The following is a 20,647-nucleotide window of genomic DNA, read 5'->3' as shown; positions in this document are numbered from 1 at the left end:
GATCTATCTGCTGATGTATCCGGTGGCGTAACCACGTTTCTGTGTCCGCTCACGTTCTGATGATTGTGCGTCGCCGCGATCGGAGCTGGCGATGAGAGCAACAAGGGCGGTGGGGACATTGACACGTGTCGATGATGATGATGCTGATGATAGTGTTGGTACTGTGCAGCTCGGCCGTGCATTGCGTGGCTGGTATTTAGTTGGTTCGTCACGGGCCCGACTTTCGTTGGGCAGCCAGCATGGTGGATGGTTAACGGGCCATGTAGTTGTTGTTGCTGTTGTAGCTGGGGCTGGTTCTGGTGCTGTTGCAGCTGCTGCTGACGCTGCAGCTGTACCGCCGCTTCGCACTGTTCGCGCGCTAACGCCTTCACGGCATTCGTCTTCTCCTACGAAATAAGAATGATAGGTTAGGTTGTAGTCAGGGGCCATAACAAATTAAAAAAGTTATAATATAAGAATTTACATTTTAGTTGAAATGATTCTAGTTACGAATAAGTATTAAAGATGATTCAAATCTTTTTCGTTACCGATAACCATGGTGAAAACTCTTTTGGATTACTTTCAGCCATTGTCAATCTTATTGTCAATACTACATGCTTGAAGTAGAAGGAGGGGTACAGAGAAAAAGACTTTTTCTCAGCAAATATAATCGTTACTCAATTATTTTGTTCAACAGTTTTACAAATCTCCTAAAAATAAACGAGAATACGAAAATACACTGAATATCGTGTGTATGGTTATTTATAAAATCCCCTTGAAATAGTTGCGATCGCGGATCACATAAACAAACGAACCTGTCATTCTACAGAGTATCTTTTTCGGTGAAATTATGCAAACGTAAATGTAACTTCGGTAGAACTCCTCGAGAACTTGTAAGCTTATATGACTCTGACCCAACCAGTCCATTCTAAAGTGTATAATTTATAAAAGGGGATTATATTAATACGCGGAGGATGTGGTAGGTGGTAAGTTTTGCATATGAATGTTTGTTGATACAACGAATGGTTAAATGGAGGTTTTCATGAATGTGATAAGGACTAGATCGAATATTTTAACACTTATAACTAGAATGCGTATTTTTATACAAGTTTGTAGTTTTACGAACATAATCAAAGAAATAAAATTTTAATCGAGATTTGTTTTCTTATATACGTATATTTTAGCGCATTTTATGCATTTTGCGCCATTTGCGTACTTTTCAATTTCGCACGAACGTATAAAGATCAGCAATATAATTATAACGCTTCTTAAAAATGTGAAAAATCCTGGTTTCCTAAAAGCTTGCAATTGATTTCAGAAAAATTTTTATGAACTCTACCAGATAAATTATGGTAACTCTGAAAAACAAAATTTCACGATAAAATGATTTCCGGGTAAAATACACATAAAAGATGATTTAGACGTGTTTGAACGTGTTCGTTTTCTTTTTTAATAGCGATATGTTCTTACCCTCTGCCACACGAAGACGTTATGGACCATTGCGCATCCACAAAACACGATGCCAAGGCCTATGAAAACCGACGTAACGATTGCCGGTGTGACACCAATTACCTCTCAGAGAAAAGACATCGACTCCCGACTGTCGGACGCCAACGCCGCGACGCATCTTAGTCCCCATCAGAGATAAGGCCCCAACCCCGACTTTCGGACTCCTTGGAATCCACACCAAACTCCCCAACATCCCCAAGCCAGGGTGTATATAAGCCGAGACTTCACCCAGCCCGGGGAGTTCTCGTTCTAGTTGCTGTTCTTGTACAACACCCCTTTCTCTGTTCAACGTTATTCTACTGTAAGTGCCAAAATTATAATAAAGTTCGATAAAAGAGAATTAATAGTTGGGCTACGACTCAGCTTTCTTTTCTCTCGCAACCCAAGTATCCATTTTACGTGACACCGGCGTCGAATGAAACTGGATGAATGTATACAATATCATACCTGAAAGCATTGTTAGAGGATCATTATAACACGTATGCGATAACAAGCGGGACAAAGAATCAGCGCAAATACATATTCTCAATACATATAATTCTCGAAGCGTAAACTATATACATATGCTTTTCATTGAAATTTTCAATACTAGTCGCAAATTATTTTTCAATTAATTTATTATTTAAGTCTTTATATATCAATTCTCGACGAATAAATTACTTAAATTATAGAGAATCTATCTTCAGACAATAGAGAATTCAATATTTTTGGTCGTTAAGTAATTTACAAATTTCTAAAACGATTACGTTCGAAGTTTTGGACAGTATTTGAAGTTTCTAACATGACATTAAAAAAAAAATAAATAAATTTTATGATATAATTAAAAAAACATTGTAGTCTATCATAATTTCTATTCCGTCAAATTTATTAAAACGCAGTTTTCTTCTGAACAGAGTCAAAATGTCCGTCTTGAATCGAGTTCAACAGCTTAACGATCGATCGAGCGAATGATAGCTGTGTAAACTAGCATGACACAACATAAACTTTAGATTAGATCTCGATCCATCCACCAGCCGTATTCATGCATGACATGAATATTCTGTTTCAGCTCTTTATAAATTAATCTGTTAAAACTTCCCTAAAGGACGATCATTTTTTATTTTTCTAAGAAAAATAATGACTATTCGGCGTTAAAATTAACTTTATTTCCATTGGATTTCTAAACTGATTTCATACACTCAGAGATAGTTCACAGTATCTTTTAGATTCATGCCTGAATTCAAGAAAAATTAAACGTATAACTTATGTACTAGTATCTTTCAAAAGGTTAAAGTTGACAGAATTGAAGGAATTGGTTCTTACCAGTTAGAAAGACGGGAATGCTAATGAAAACCCTCCGACAGCACATATCCGGCTGATGGATGATTTTTGCAGGTACTTGTTACTCCTGAAACAGACAAAATTTGAAGTGAAAGTCAGTTTCACGATTTTATGATAATTGAGCGAAATATAAAGGAACCAGTTTTTTGTTTAACAGCCAAGAATCTTTCAAAAATTCTACTGTAATTGATACTTCAAATATATTTAGTCAGACAAAGGATAATCATAATCGCAACGTTAATCTTAACTTTAATTCAAGGATCAAACAGTATCATTATACATATAAAAGTAAACATAAAGTCTATCCACATTATTGTTATTATTATTATTATTATTATTATATGTTATTCTATAATTGATTTTTATTTCTTTATTATCAATATTATTCTATTTTCTATAATGATTCAATTATAGATCTTATTTTTTGTCAATCATATTTCACTGAAAAGATCACTTTGAAAATAATCTAATAGTAAAAAATGAAAAATAATCTTTTTCTACCTTGTCTTCATTTTTTACAAACTCTGTCCACCGCCGTAAACCTATTAAATGCATGAAACGACAAAGCAAAGCTGCTTCACATAATTCCCCGCTCACGCAGTGTCAATCAGCTCACGACCGCAAACGATACTGCTAATTTCCAGCGACCACGAACGATTTCACCGTAATTGCCGGTGTGAAATTTACCAATACGTGCTCGAATTGGTCAATAATGAATAGAGCGCTCTTGCACACACTAATCTACCAACAAATAATATTGACTCAATTGAACAACAGCGCCTAGATTAACGGACAAACCGCATGTTCCAAACAGATTTACAATCACGGCAGAAAATACATGCCGTTATAGATGTTTCCTGGTCAAGACTAATTTCCACGCGTTAAGAACATTGTAACCGGAATCTAGGAAGAACTAGCACTTCCTAGAATAATACTATTGTGTCCTCGATGAATGTCTCTCCGCAATGCCCTCGAGTGAGTTGTTTTTGTCTTTGGTCGTACGACGTTCGGGATGAGAATTCGGGGACGGTTTTGCGCTGCTTTAATACTCGCACAACCATCCATCCATGGGACTGCATCTTTTTAGGAGGACCAGTGATTAATCTTTTCCCACTCATTTTCATCTCTAATTTCTCATGAGGCTAAGATTCCTGCATCTTTTATCATAATAATTTATTAATACTATTAATAAATTGAGACAATTTTACACGTCGTATTTTGCGTTATAAGATGACTTGTAATTTGTAAAATTTATCTGTAAAATTCCTTTGTTTGTTTTACCGAAGCAATAGTTGGCATTTCTATACGACAATAAGAATTTGTTAATACTAATAATTTGTAAGGTTATCATGTTATCATTCTTCTAATGGATAGTATATTATTGAAACTTTTTTTAATATTGAAACGCGATATTTTTTTGGAGAAGAAGTGCATAGTAGTAAAGAGTTGAATTCTACGGACGTAAAAAGTGGACATAACATTTTCTGTACATGGAGTCGCCTGGCCTAAACATTTTATGATTTCCGGGCAAAAAACAGACGAATCCAGCGCTGATTTTAAAGCAACTTCGTCCAAATAAGCCACAATAAGAAATTCCCACGAAACAGTTGCGTTCATCCACTTTCGAGGTCGCCGACCTCTTTGAATGCGTTTCAAGTGCGTCGTACCAATGAAACTTCGAGTTCTAGATTAATTTCTCAGCCTTTTGCGTTAAATTTAACCTTCCGCGTTAGTGTATTTCGGACGAGCTCCTATTTTACACTTTCGTCGACTTCACCAACGTAACACACAGCATCCGCAAGTAAAACTGTCTCTTAAATTTGATGTGACACCAATACACGACGAGAAGAATCACAATGCCATTTTTATTCCACTTCGTTAATTTTTCGTCGTAAGGTTTAGCTGTAAATAGGATTAAAAAAATTTAGATTAACGAGGAATTTAAAATTGATCTGTTAAATCAACAATTTCCATTAGTTGTCAATAGATTTTATAAACCTCAGATTACTGAGAAATTATACACATTGCAAAATATTTACCATTGGTTACCCACGCTACACGTAAATTTGATCAATCTACCAATGCACTAACACTGCAATAAATTTCTATTGCAACATTCCACGCTCCTTTGCCGCACCTTAAACTCCTCGCTAGATTTATTCCACCTTAAAGTGTCACATAACTCCTACGACACCGATATCAAATCTTAAACTCCACCAAATTCCAGAGAAACTTGATTTCGTCGAAAGTAAGAGATTAAACTTAAAAAGCAATTTATTTCATCTTTAAACTATCCCAAACTTCTTAAATATAATTTATATATATATTTCGGAGATGAAAGAACACCGGAGCCTTTGGAATTTTGGATAATTCGGCAACATTGTAACCTAGAATCTACTATAGCTGTAATTGAACAATTGTAGTTATTCAACCCGATTGTAATTGTTCGAGAGTCGTGATAATGAGCTTGGGCTCGAGGCGACAGTCAGTTGCCGAACGTAGCCGCGGTCACAGGATGAACGCTTTGTCTAACAAAGGTATGGAGTAATTTTATAGCTCTCCTTAAAAGAAATATTCGTGGCGACACGCGACAGTAAACATTCCAACGGTTTCTGTCCCGTGGCTCGCCACGCGCAGACCCTATTCTTCGACTAAGATGATTGCCAGATGTCGATGCGTCTCCGCAGTACATGTTCGGCTAGCCCGAGGGCCCGTTATAAATCTTAAGGTTTAGTTAACTAAAGTCCTTCAAACAGACAAACAGTCTCTGTCCCAACTACGGGAAGATAGGGAGACATATTTTTCAACGAGCGGCGTCTCCCACTAGCAACTTTCCCTCGAGGGCGGCTAGCATCTTTTTCTAACCACCGATATGGAGATTGACCAATTAGCAGCAACGTCAATTTCCCTTACTTTCTGCACGAAGGCTTTTCTCGACGAATCCGATGATCTTGTATCCTTAGACACACCCCGTTATAGTTTTCCTCTGTGGCATCATCGGGACGGGAAAGGCATTCTCGCTCGCGATCTCATCGATTAAAGAGTAACGCCTTCGCGATCAGTGATTATTTTCAGACTTAGACTTTGTGAGTACGTTCTGTTGTCATCCCGTTGGCCGCGGATTCGTTATTGAGCCCGAGAGCATCGTCACTAGTGTCGCGAGTGCCGAACTGCCGTGATCAATTGTCAAGACTGTAATAATTCTATCATTGCAATAAACTACGCCTGTGTGTACCGTATGAATGGCTAATCCTCGAGAAGATTCATTTGACGCCCACAACCCCATTCCCAGTGACGATCCGACATCAGAAGTGGGATCAGAACGGTTGCGAGCGCTGGAAGGGCAGGTCGCTGTCATGAACAACCTAATTCATACGCTAATGCAACGACCAAATACGGGAATCACCAAATTACCACATTTTAACCCAGAAGTCGCAGGCGCCGACCCAGCCGCGTGGTGCGCGGCTGTTAGTAGGGCCATGCAGAACAACCCCCTGCGAGATGACGCGCTATACTCTGCCTTAAGTGACTCTCTACAGGGTTCTGCAGCACATTGGCTGGCACGAATGACGGGAGACGGAGAAGTTACTTGGTCTAAAGTTAAGGAACGATTCCTTATACAGTTCGGTGGCCGAGAGACGACGTCCTCATCGTTAATCAAGGTATCCAGGGAATCGCGGGGAACGGGCGAATCCACGGGGGCGTTTGCCGGCCGTGTCCGTTCCCTCCTGCAGACGCGGTGGCAACATTCTACGCTAGACGAAATACTTAACGCTGTCACTCTCTACATATTAATTCCACACGACCAACGTCTTAAACGATTGGCCCTCACGAGTGATATCAGAACGGAAGACCAATTTCTGAGCGAAATGCGACCCTTTTGTTACGAAGAAGAGTCGACATTTTCGCCGAGAGATGCACCGGCGGAACCCGAAGCTAAGCGACGCAAGTTATCGTGCCACCAGACGAGGTGTCATTACTGGTACTCTCGGACACAGAATAAAGGACTGCCGCAAGAGGATGCAGAACGAACAGCAGAGGGATGCACGACGCCAGGAAGGAAGCCGACCGGCCGCACCGTCCAAGGCGGTTTGCTACAGGTGTCATGCGGAAGGTCATATCACATCTAACTGCCCGGCACGACGGGACGGTAGACCAGGCCCCAAGGATGAGCGTAAAGTCAACTCCTGTGTCACGTAATTTTTGGGTTGGTTGGTGAAAATAAAATATAGTTGAGTCGTAACACAACTATCAACTTGGTTTTAATCAACCTTTATTATGAATTCAGCAATCACAATGTAACACGCACTGAATTAACATAAATCACAATTCACTCCAACCACGTTATGTCAGACTTAGTTACAACGATACATTAAGTACGCGACTTATAAGAGTAGAGACCGACATAGATATATTGACTATTCTAAGGATACAGAATAAGTGAAGTCTTACTGACGATACTGTGTCTGAGGAAAGCTAGGGGTGGGGGTATCTAAGGACAAGGGACGGAATTTACGACAGGAAATACTCGCTTGGTCCGAACGACCTTAACTATAAAAATGCCAAGTGCCCCTGGTAGGCACTTAAGACTATTGAGGGTGCGCGCCAGGGATATGCAGGTATCTGGGTGCCATCCTGTCCGTGGTGTATGGCCTGGTCTCTGATATGAATTGACGTTACACCTGCGTGGTGGAGTCCCCAGCCGGTAGTTTAAGTCATCTGGGTGAGTCGTTCCCATTTTACTTCGATTCCGGAGCCGAGTGCTCATTAATTAGAGAATCTGTCGCTCCGAAATTCTCCGGTAGGAGAACGACAGATATAGTAGTTATGCGAGGAATAGGAAACACCTGCGTTAAGAGTACATCCCAGATCTTATCTACGGTACGCATTAACTGTTTTACATTGGAGATAACCTTCCACGTTCTGGCCGATAGTCACTTGCATTATGATATCATGATTGGCCGCGAGATCTTAAGCCAGGGTTTTGATGTAACTATTACACGGAATAGCGTCGATATTTGTAAAACGAAGACTATTAATGCCTGTAGTAAAACCTCCGAGGACGAGATCAATATCAATGCGGTTGACACTGACGTGGTTGGTAATGATAAAAGTCGGTTAATTTCTGTCCTCAAGAAATTCAAAGATTCATTCATTACGGGCTTCCCACGTACTCGCGTAAGCACGGGCCAGTTAGAAATACGGTTAATCGATCCTAATGTTACCGTGCAAAGAAGTCCCTACCGACTTAGCGAAGAAGAGCGTAGGATAGTGCGTGAGAGAATAGACGAGTTAATTAGAGCAAAAATCGTGAGGCCGAGCAACTCACCGTTCGCGAGCCCTATCTTACTTGTAAAGAAGAAAGACGGCTCAGATAGACTGTGCGTAGATTTGCGGGCATTAAATAAAAATACGGTCGCGGACCGGTATCCCCTACCCCTCATCGCGGATCAAATCGCGAGATTGCAGAAGGCGAGATACTTCATTAGCCTGGACATGGCCAGCGGATTCCACCAAATCCCCATTCATCCCAATTCGACGGAATATACGGCGTTCGTTACACCCGACGGGCAATACGAGTACGTGACTATGCCGTTCGGATTGAAAAATGCACCATCCGTTTTCCAGAGGGCCATTCTCAACGCCTTAGGCGACCTCGCGTATTCGTTCGTTGTTGTTTACTTGGACGACGTCCTAATTATTGCCGACTCAGTAGATCAAGCCCTAGAAAGGTTGAGCACCGTATTAGATACCCTCGTGAAAGCCGGATTCTCCTTTAACTTTTCAAAATGCTCCTTTTTAAAGACATCGGTACTCTACTTGGGATATGTAATTCGTAACGGAGAAGTCCGTCCAAACCCGGGTAAAATACAAGCCTTGAGTTCTTTACCTGCACCGTCGACCGTCACACAACTTAGGCAATTCATAGGTTTGGCCTCTTATTTCCGAAACTTCATTCCCAAATTTTCACAAGTAATGAAACCCCTGTACGCACTTACCTCGAGTAACAAGAATATACCTTGGACGGATAGGCACGAACAGATAAGATAAAAGGTAATTTCCGTCCTGACTGACGCGCCGGTGCTAATGATATTTGACCCCAATTACCCCATAGAACTACATACGGACGCTAGCTCGGAAGGATATGGAGCCATTTTAATGCACAGGGTCGAAGGTAAAAATCGAATAGTGGAGTATTACAGCAAAAGAACTAGCCCTGCGGAATCTAGGTATCATTCCTACGAATTGGAAACGTTAGCAGTTGTAAACGCCGTCAAGCACTTCCGTCATTACTTACACGGACGAGAATTTCTCGTTGTCACCGATTGCAACTCCCTGAAAGCATCCAGTAATAAGGTACACTTGAACGACAGGGTTTACAGATGGTGGGCTTACCTGCAAACTTTTACCTTTGACATTATGTACCGGGAAGGTAAACGAATGGCCCACGTAGATTTCTTTTCGCGAAATCCCGTAGACTTGGATCGCAGTACGTTCAGCAAAATTGTAGAGAAAGAAATTAACCTAACCGAAATCTCCGACGATTGGCTACTAGCGGAACAACGTCGCGACCCACAAATTTCCGAGATCGTCGATAAATTACAGAACGAAGAGCTCGCGGAAGACGTCGCGAATACGTATGAGTTACGGTCCGGCACCCTTCATCGTAAAATACAGAGAAAAGATAGAACTCTCTGCCTGCCCGTCGTTCCGAAAGGGTTTAGGTGGTCTGTTATTAACCATGTGCACCAGTCCATTATGCACTTAGGTTGGGATAAAACGCTTGAGAAACTGTATGAGTATTACTGGTTCGAAGGAATGGCGAAGTATGTTCGCAAATTCGTAGAGAACTGTCATGCTTGTCGAGTTTCAAAGGCAAGTTCGGGTAGAGTACAAGCCGAATTACACCCCATACCTAAGACCAGTATACCTTGGCATATGGTTCATATGGACATAACGGGCAAACTAAGCGATAAAAACGATTCGAAGGAATACGTCATTGTGTTGGTCGACGCCTTTACTAAGTTCGTATACTTGCACCATACCCGTAAGATAGACTCCATCAACACCATTAAAGCGCTTAAGTCCGCTATATTATTGTTCGGCAGTCCCTGCCGGATAATAGCGGATCAGGGAAGATGTTTTACGGGCAAAGAATTTCGAGACTTTTGTCAAGATAAATACATAAAACTCCATTTAATTGCGACCGGAGCTAGTAGGGCCAACGGACAGGTAGAGCGTATTATGAGTACGCTAAAAAACATGTTCACAACAATAGAAACCACCGGGCGGTCCTGGCAAGACGCGATCGGGGAAATACAACTGGCCTTGAATTGTACCACCAACCGCGTGACTAAGTCAAGCCCGTTGGAACTACTAATCGGTACAACAGCGAGACCCTACGGCTTATCCCTACCCGACAGTATCGAAGAAAGAGAAGTAAATATCTCCCATGTAAGACAGCAATCATCGAGAATACATTCACAACCAACACACCAACTGGCAGCTCTTCAGAGAAGTCTTTACACATTCAACCTCAGTCTTCACCCCACTAAAAACAAAGAAAGATATCGAAGCAGCCACGGAATACTTAAACACGAGCATAATAAACGCAATCCGCCTCTCCACACCGACAAAGCCATCTAACAGCAAACAAGAATATCCCCAATACATACTAAAAAAAATAGCAGAAAAACGTAGACTAAGAAGAGTATGGCAAACCCATAGAACACCGGAGGATAAACGCAAACTTAACAACGCAACTAGAAAGCTATCCAGAACCTTAAAAAACTATAAAAACGACTATTTCCATAAATACCTTGCCAGCTTATCCCCCACAGCCGACTCCAACTACTCACTATGGAAGGCCTCCAGGAAACTCACACGCCCCCCACAAATAATCCCACCTATCCGCCGTCCGCAAGGTGGATGGGCACGAAGCCCTATAGAAAAAGCCGACCTGTTTGCTAAACACTTGTCAAAAGTATTCAAACCCCATTCCCCCAAAGCCGCCGCGGACGTTACTGAATACCTGCACACCCCCTTCCAAATGTCCCCTCCTATCGAACCCTTCTCCTCTGCAGAGACTATAGAAACAATCAGTCGCCTAAACCCCAAGAAAGCAGCAGGACACGACCTAATAGGCAATAAAGCAATCAAGGAACTTCCCACAAAAGGGATAGCACTCATCACATCGATTTTTAATGCTATCCTTCGCCTGGAACACTATCCTAAGGCCTGGAAAATCTCATTGATTACCCTCATCCCTAAACCCGGTAAACCGATATACGAAACCAGCTCCTATCGCCCAATCAGTCTTTTACCTACCCTGTCCAAACTATTCGAGAAGATGCTCACGAACCGACTCCTTCCAATCCTAGAGAACTTGAAAACACTCCCAGATCACCAATTCTTCTTCCGAAAACATCATTCTACAGTAGAGCAAATCCACCGCTTAACTCATACGATCAGCCAAACACTCGAAAAGAAAAAATATTGCTCAGCGGTTTTCCTAGACATCCAACAGGCATTCGACAAAGTATGGCATGAAGGGCTACTATACAAGCTTAAAAAGATCCTACCTCACCCCTACTACTCCATCCTAAAATCTTACCTAACCAATAGACAATTCATGGTTAAATGCCTAGACGCCACTTCCGCAACATTCCCAATAGAAGCCGGCATACCCCAAGGTAGTGTCCTCGGACCCCTACTGTACTCCATCTATACTGCTGACCTACCTATATCAAACGATATAACAATAGCGACATTTGCAGACGACACAGCGCTATTAGCTACCCACGCAGACCCGGTAATAGCCTCATCCACTCTCCGGCGAAGTCTCGACTGCATGGAAAAGTGGTTTCACAAATGGGGCTTCAAAGTCAACGAAAAGAAATCCTCACATGTAACCTTCACGCTCCGAAAACAAACCTGCCCCCAGGTCACCATCAACAATGCAACAGTTCCTAGCAGGGACACAGTCCGATACCTGGGCATGACCCTGGACAGGAGACTAACGTGGAAGACACACATCTCAGATAAAACGAAGCAACTAAAGGACAAACTAAAAAAACTCTATTGGCTCACGGGCCGACGCTCCAAACTAAACATACAGAATAAAATTACCCTCTACAAGACCGTAATAAAACCTATCTGGACCTACGGAATCCAACTATGGGGAACAGCAAGTAACTCCAACATTGAAATACTCCAACGCTTTCAATCGAAAACGCTAAGATCCCTAATTGACGCACCTTGGTATGTAACCAACGAAACCATCCATCGCGACCTCAAGATACCTACAGTCAAAGAGGAAATAGCAAAATATAGCGACAGATATAGCAAAAGAGTCAACAAACACCGAAACCCCCTAATCACTGGATTACTCGATACGACGGACCAGATTCGCAGGCTGAAGAGGCACTACCCGCTAGACCTAAACGTTAGATTCATTTAATTATCCAAATTAAGCATATGCACTTACTTATAATACTTATAAATTATACCTATCTATAATAGGTATTAACTTATTGTAAATAAACAGCCATGTCACTGCGCCACGCCAGAAAAATTACTGAAAATTCTCAACGCGAGAATTGATTGTAATTTCAACAAATAAATAAAAAAAAAAACGTGCATTAACGTTTTCAAATCCATTTTTTATTTTCAAAGAACATCATATTTGTACTCGGTATTGCCAGTAAGTATCATGAAGAGACGAAACGAGTATCTCGAGTTAAGTATTGTTTAAAATAGTATATAGACATCTAGATATAACATTCAATGATTTTTCCCTCACTTATTGTAAATTATTGATATTGTAAAATTATAATTGTAAAATTATATAGTAAATGATATTGTAAAATTATATAGTAAATGATATTGTAGAATTAAATAGTAAATTCACACGATGTTTAAATAATTCGAAATAACGATAGACCAAAACCTGTTTAAACGAGACACAAGAATTAATCGTGCATTTTATTAAAAAGTTAAGTACGGATAAAAGAAAGATAATTTTCGAACTTTTTTCGAAAGAACATACATTTATTATACAACATACATACATTTATTATATATTGTATTCTTTCAAACACAATAATACCTTCCATAAAGGAGCACAGCTCAGATGAGACTTTTTATAGTTAAACATTTAACGTACTCATAGACACGAAATTTTTTTTTTTAAATAGAACTGTTACATTTTACGACACGTATAACATCGAACATTTACCAACATAGCGATGCCAGCGTACATATATGTAATATCGTGATATAGTATATTTACAAAGAATGGACAATAGAGATGTTAATCGGACAGAAAAAGACGATTGTTGTTCAACCCGAACTATTCACGCCAAACGTACAGAAAACAGCGCAACTAAATAACTAGATAGCGACTCGACTTTTACCAAAACGCAATCAACACTCTCTCGGCAACGCCACTCGCAAACTCTGTCTCCGCTCAACTCGCACTCGGCTCCACGACTCACACTCTGTTTCTCGACTCACACTCTGGCCGTTGTCGCATTCTATTGCCTTTTTCCTAGGCCCACCGCACACGTGTTCTGCAGACGCTCGTAGCCAGGGTCACGTAGGTCTTTTCCACGAAACTATGCACTTGAAAAGACCGATGACACATCGTTGGGCCTGTCGGTGCTTCGACTTTCTCGCGACATTATTCATAGTTCGCCCGATATCTCTTAGGCCTTTGTTCCACGATGCTACATATATATATACTGGTGTACTGGTCATCTTTTTTCCACACGTTTTTAGCTTTTTAGCTGTTTGTGTATGGGCGCCTAATCAGCCAATCAGAAATAGCCGGTATTCTATGAATTCTTTTCTTCAATGCTCGAAGAGCTGGATATTTATCCAAAGCTGATGCCCCAAACATATACTCGAAATTTTCAAGGGCCGCTGCAAACACGAAGTCCGCCCATGTCGTCTGAAAAAAGGTTTGTATACATTTATTTTGTACCTCCTCTATTAAACAATTTTTTTAATTTACCTTGAAAAATGTGAAAAATCGAACTCTTAACTAAAGATCACTAGCTTTTTAGGAAGAATTTGGATTTTTATTTTATTGTCAGAATTTAATGGATAATTTTAGAAACTTCAACCTTTGGAGGTATTTGTTAATTAAAAATGACAAAACTGGTATTATGTAAAAAAGAGTAATGTGTATCCTGAATCAATGTCGAATGGAAATTAGACAGTTCTATAAAAATAATCCTTCTCACGATTCCACAACTTCATAGCTTAATTAAATACAATTCTTCGGCGATATAATTACAAATACATTTACAGGAATTGTGTAATATGATAAATATCTCGTTAAAGAAATTGAAATCGTAAATTCCGCGGATAACCAGCGTTTATCATATAGAGACAGGGATTTGCAAAGAATAAAAGTTGTAGAACGTTGAAAGGCGTTGAGAGAAACGTGATGTTATCCCGTTATTCGTTAACGCAACGCAGTTAAAAAAAATCCCGTAGGAAGATTACGATAATAGATAACCTGAGTCGAGTGTTTGTCGGGGGATCTAAAAGATTCTTTCGAGTTGAGCGTCTGAGATTGCAGAGAAGAAAATTTGGAAACCATCGAATTCGCGATGTCGATAGAAATCTTCAGTTGGAATCGTTGTATCATAACGTAGTCTGCTTATTGTCGATAAGACTTTACTAAACTAAAAGTGACTACTAAAAGTTTCTATCCTCTAAATTCTATCTACGATTCTATAATCTAAAAACTGACTTTTGCAAACAAACTGTAACATTCGCTTAACGGAAAGACATACGTATCTTGTTTGTACTCGTCTTTTCACAATGAATTCTTGAACGTCTGTCTCTGTGGTGAGACAAATGCAAAGTCATCTCATCAGTTACTCACCTTGCTTCAAATCTCCAAGAGTATCGACGAGCACGTCGCATATCATCGCATCCCATTCGTTCCTTCCCATTAGATCGTACTTCTTCGCCAAGTATCGCGCCACAGCGTTACTCTGCGCTACCGGTTTCCCGTCTATCTCCAGCACAGGCAGCATTTTATAAGGCATTGCTAAGAACAAACATGGCTCATATGAACACTGTGTAGAGGGAAACGATCGATAGGAAATCACAACACAGCTTCCGAGGCCGTTGCGTTCTTGTGAATAGATGAATCGAAATCATTTCGGTTTTAATCAACATGGCCTAGTAAAGAAATACAGAAATGTCTTCTTTCTCCTTTTTTTTCTTTTCTTACGATTACGATGGACAGGGTATCGCGTGTTTTTGACTGTTGAGAAGAACCTAAAGTTTTTAAAATCAAGGATAAAAGATCGAGTATAAAATTTGTAATTCTCACGGAAAGGAACGAATCTGTCTGATGCGGTGTACTGAATGTACGAGGAACGATCAGTATCGTTTTGCGGGAAGACCTTATGCAATGATAGTGGACTTACAACTGCGAATAAAAAATTCACGTCGCATAATACCAGACACGGAAAAAATATTAGAAAATGTACACGGTTCTTGTAATGAAAATTGAAATGCAAGGAATATAAATCGAATGTCTCTTGCGAACGTAATTTTGTGTTTTACACCGACAGGATTGATTTACAGACTTACGTTGATTTTTGGTTTCTCTATCTGCAAGCGACATATAAGATTATATCGAAGACTATGCTGCGTAAAACTTTTATTATACTATTTACGATAGAAATGTCGCAACGGAAGATCGAATTTTATGTCTGCTTTGTTCTTTCGACTTTTTAGCTATGTTCTTGTTCATTTCCGAACTGATTTCAATTTTTTATCCTTTTTTTCCGACAAGTCCTAAAAAGTTTTTAAATTAACGAGAAACGTAGAAGTATTTTTGTATTCCTATTTTAAGTCACCTATTTACGGTTTTCTCAAAATATTCGAAATGCTTCGATTCATTGAAAACAATAAAGATTGCAACACAAAAATTCGAGAATCGTAAGTGAATTAAGTTGGTATTCGATAAACACGATATTACGGAAGCAAAACTTAATGAAAAGTTCGACTTTATTCCGTATGAAATTTTACTTTAAGTAAGTTTAGCCTGCACGTGAAACGAAAGTTTTATATACAGAAAAGTTTGAGTAAATGGTAGATACCTGAGAGTTGAACGATGAAAGTAAAAATCGATTCTTCACGCTTACAATCCTTGTATTCAGGCCAGAGTTCTTCGGGGATCCTCTCGTCGGTATACTCGATGCCAGTATATGCAAATATGTACCGTATATGTTCGGCACGACCACGGGCATTGAAGTAGATTAGTTTGTAGGTAGGTTCGTCGCTCATTTTCCTTGCTCTGTCAACTTATCGAGAAAAATGATACAATTAACTCGTGTAATTAACAGACTGTGTGCGTGTTTGTGTGTATAGAGAACAATTTATTTATAGATGGAATAATTCGTATAATACGCAAAATAAATCATTTAGAAGGCTGGAATATGTGTTTTTGAAACAATTAATTATGTCGAAAAATATTTCAAACGAGATATAATTTTGAAAAAAATAATAATTAAATGTATGTAAATGTATGTAATAATAGTTAAATGTATGTAAATGTAATAATTAAATGTAATTAGTTGTGAAAAAAATAATAATAAAAAATAAATAAATGTAAAAAAAGAATTAAATGTAATTAGTTTCTTTTTACGCACGCGATATTATTGGCGATATATGAAGGTCAACTTTATTTTTTTAAATAGATATATTTATACATATATTTATAGATATAAATACATATATTATATAGATATAATAGTATATATAATATATATAATAATATATATGTCGAGTCTGAATCTCCGAGTCCGAGCTCGAGGCGCCCTCCCGGGGAGAGCTCGCGGGAGGTAGCGGTTCTGCGTTGAAGTTCTCCATCGTCCGGTAGCGCGTGGGGTACCTTTATTGTCGATAGTTACACTAGCGACGAGGGCCTCAGGCTTGATAACGAATCCGTGACCAACGGGAGGACAGGTTCCCTTGCTCTAACTCACACGTGCACCACTCCCTGCTCGTAAGGCACTCGACTTCCTTCACCGATCAGCTCTCTAGCAAGACTGCTCGTCATCCCAACGACGCCACCGAAACAAGACTCCGGTCGAGTGTCTCAGTACACACGATCCTCCGATCGACGTACGATTGCTATCGGTTTGGATACTTGCGATTGTTTCGTTATGGCTATATTAGGCTCTAGGTTGCAAGGTTAGGGTGTTGTCCTGAAGTTCCAGAGGGGCCCCGGCGTCCTTTCGTCTCCGACTCGGCCATCCTGACACTTACACGTCCTCGTGTGTGGCCTGCTGGCTTAGTCTACCCGTCGGGGCTTCCACCACGCAGGCATCGACCCGGCGCTCGTCCTCGGGGCAATGTTTTTCTTCTCGCCGCGATGGACAGCGAGACGCGATGTGTCCCGGCATGTGGCAGTGAAAGCACAACGCTTTTGGTGGTGCAGCCGGTCGGCTTTCCTCCGGGCGTCGGGGGTCCTCCTTCGGTTACCACTTCGCCCTCTTGCGGCATTCGAATGTCGGATGTCCGTAAATACCGCAGTGGCCACACCTGGTCCAGGGGGCGGGTGACCTGCCTCGTTTGTTTCCGGAGCTCGCTAATGATCTCCACGGCGGGGGCGTTGGCCACTCCGTGTATAGGAAGGGCTTCATTTCTCTTTGGAATTGTTTCACCGACGTGATGTCACTCGTGAGCGCTAGTCGTTTAAAACGTTCATCGCGCGAGCCCAGCAGATGGAGGGCGGTGGCGGCGAGTACCTCTTCCCTGGTTGAATTTCGCCACTTCGACCCCAGGAGGGTGATGATACGATTTCCGTACGCTCCTGGTGTTTCGCCGTCCCGCGGTAGTTCCTCGGCTACCTTGATTAGCGACGCGGCTGCTACTTCTTGGCCACCGAAGTGCGCGGCGAATTGTTCCTTAAAATCTGGCCAGGTGAGCTCGTCGCCGTTCTTTATCTGCGTAAGCCAATACGCTGCCGGACCCTCTAGGGCACGGTTTAGGGCAGAATACAGTGCGCTGTTTTTCAGGCGGTGGTCCCTCATGAGCAGGCCGACGGCTGTGCACAGGCGGCTGGATCTGCGTCCGCGGCTTCGGGGTTGAAGCACGGTAGCGATACCCAGGTTGCCCGGTGTCCTTTCTTCTTCTTCTTCTTCTTCTTCTTCTTCCTCTTCTTCTTCCCTAGCGACCGCTTTAGTGCGCGCACGATACTCTTACGATCCCGTGCCGACAACGTGTGTTCGGATGCCACTTCTGATGTCGAGTCTGAATCCGAATCCGAGCTCGAGTCACTTCCGAGTCCGAGCTCGAGGCGCCCTCCCGGGCAGGGCTCGCGGGAGATTGCGATTCCGTGTTGGAGTTCTCCATCATCCGGTCGCGGGTGGGGTACCTTTATTGTCGATAGTGACACTAGTGACGAGGGCCTCAGGCTTGATAACGAATCCGCGGCCAACGGGAGGACTATCATATAAAAAGCAACAGGATACACGAAATAATATAATTCTGACTAGGACAACATAAACGCAAGAAGTGTTGATATTGAAAAAAATATTTAATTTTGTATATAAATATTTTCATATTTAAAAAAGTTTCCGGAAGCAGGAAGATTTACAAACAAATAATATCATAAACCGAATGTTTCATGATCCTTTTCTAATTAGAGTGTGTGACAGCATGTGAGAACGTTTCTTAAAAATATGACTTATTGCAATTACTTAATCGCAATTATAAACGATTAAGACCTTCTCACAACGAGGCAATCTATCCAAAGTATAAAACTCGTTATACTTGATGAGAAAACAAATCTCTACTTAGGTTTCATTTCGTTTCATCGCGTTCATAAAAAGTGAATTTGTATGAACACATCGTGCAATTTAGTAATTAGGACCGTTGATCTCGCTGCAACATAGATGGATAGAAAAAAGCCATTTAAAATGATACAACGTCGGGAAGACAATTATGAAAATTATAAATGGAACACAAGATAAAATTGTTTAAGATTAATTCTTCTTTTTTTTTTTTTAATCGCGAGTGTTTGCAAACGAAGTTTCAATCTGTTTACAATGATAGCAATGAGAGGAGGATGTCTATGAAAGTTATAAATGCGATATTGAATAACATTTCTGCGAGTGGGTTTGTTTTTCGTTACAAATGTTTTTTAAACGAATCTGCAATCTGTTGGAAACAACGGAACAGTAACGGGACGACTGATAGGGAAATAAAAAAGATCGCGTTTTATTTGAACAGACAAATCTTTGAAATCTATTCGAAAGTCTATTTGAAATGGTACGAGCTCGAAAAGAACGGTGAATACTATAGAAGAAGGATTAATTAAAATTCTTATTAATCTGTACGATTTGTATATTAAATACCTTGATCGATGCCAAGATAACAAATTATTATACAAAACAGTGAAGTATCCACGTCTGACATTAATATTGAGTATTACCATTACTGTAATTTAATTTTTAACCGATCCTGAAAATTCCTTAGAACGTAAAAAGTATAAAATGTTACTGTGCATTTCAAGATTAAATGCACTGTAATTTAGAAACAGTTATGAAGCGGAAACAAATAATTTATTCAGAATAAGAATTCTACGTAATCATGTTAAAAAAAAAAACGTACTTATAACGCGTTTAAACTCCAAATATGTAAAGACAATAAGGGAAAAAAATTAAAGGAAGAATCATATTTTTTGTAAATTCACACAAGATTTTATCCAAAAAAAATTGGCCTGTACCAATATTTTTATTTGTCGTTACAAGTTACGAGGGTATTAAAAAATTGGCCACGAATGGACCAGAGATAAAAATTTATCAGACTTGCTCTCGTAAATTTCAAGACGTTGCATCGGATATTCTTGAAAATCTTTGGACAATGGCCTCGATAATTCGCAGCTTCTATCCTCGAAGCGGAAGAACTCGGCGTTAAAAGCGACAGAACTGGAGAAACCCGGTGACCGCGAGCCTTTCACGCTCTCGACAGATTTCTCATCCCTCGTAATCCTCCCGGTGTCACCCAATGTCCACCCTCGTATTGCGATTTGTTGCTTCCAACGAGGCGACACCTTGTCTTGTGATTTCCTTTTTCGTCGCGTGAAACACGACCGAACACTTGTTCAAACACACAATTCATATTTATCTAACTCGACAAAACGCCGTGTCATTGAAACAATAGCATTCTTTGGCTTTTATGTAAATTCCAATAAATTATGATAATGTTCGTGGAAACATTATTGCTACCTATTTTATCTGTCATGATCCAAATTGATTTGTGGCTACGTATGTATATATATATATATGTCGGAGATAAGAGGACACCGGTGCCTTCCCTCTGAAACCTCGGGAAAATCCATAAAAACATTGTAATTAAAATCTACAGTTGTAACTAAACGATTTGCCGTCATTCTAACCAATTGTATTTGTTTGAGACTTGTGACAATGAGCTTGGGCTCAAGGCGACGATTAGTCGCCGAACGTGGCCGCGGTCAAAGGGACGAACTCTCCATCTAACAAAGGCATTGAGTAATCCTATAGCTCTCCTTAAAAGAAAGATTTGTAGCGGCACGTGGCAGCAAACATTCCAACGGTTTCTGTCCCGTGGCTCGCCACGCGCAGACCCTATTCTTCGACTAAGATGATTGCCAGATGTCGATGCGTCTCCGCAGTACATGTTCGGCTAGCCCGAGGGCCCGTTATAAATCTTAAGGTTTAGTTAACTAAAGTCCTTCAAACAGACAAACAGTCTTTGTCCCAACTACGGGAAGATAGGGCAGACATATTTTTCAACGAGCGGCGTCTCCCACTAGCAACTTTCC

The 20,647-nt window shown here is 40.6% G+C and overlaps 3 long non-coding RNA genes across 3 annotated transcripts; all 3 read right to left on the bottom strand.

The window, feature by feature from the left end:
* Positions 1-2,611: 2,611 nt before the first annotated feature.
* LOC117214925 lies at positions 2,612-3,808 on the bottom strand. Its single transcript, XR_004488969.1, has 2 exons — positions 3,310-3,808; positions 2,612-2,875 (listed from the first exon to the last, which is right to left on the bottom strand). It is a non-coding gene; the product is annotated as an uncharacterized LOC117214925 (long non-coding RNA).
* Positions 3,809-4,676: 868 nt separating this feature from the next.
* On the bottom strand, positions 4,677-5,107 carry LOC117214923. The gene is made up of 2 exons (XR_004488968.1): positions 4,848-5,107; positions 4,677-4,710 (listed from the first exon to the last, which is right to left on the bottom strand). It is a non-coding gene; the product is annotated as an uncharacterized LOC117214923 (long non-coding RNA).
* An 8,481-nt stretch (positions 5,108-13,588) lies between these two features.
* Positions 13,589-14,747, bottom strand: LOC117214926. Its single transcript, XR_004488970.1, has 2 exons — positions 14,705-14,747; positions 13,589-13,759 (listed from the first exon to the last, which is right to left on the bottom strand). It is a non-coding gene; the product is annotated as an uncharacterized LOC117214926 (long non-coding RNA).
* Positions 14,748-20,647: the final 5,900 nt, after the last annotated feature.

Source organism: Bombus bifarius, unplaced genomic scaffold (genome assembly GCF_011952205.1).
Source record: "Bombus bifarius isolate JDL3187 unplaced genomic scaffold, Bbif_JDL3187 scf7180000009273_frag, whole genome shotgun sequence".
NCBI classification, from domain to species: Eukaryota; Metazoa; Arthropoda; class Insecta; order Hymenoptera; family Apidae; genus Bombus; species Bombus bifarius.
This window is presented reverse-complemented; position numbering and strand designations above follow the sequence as displayed.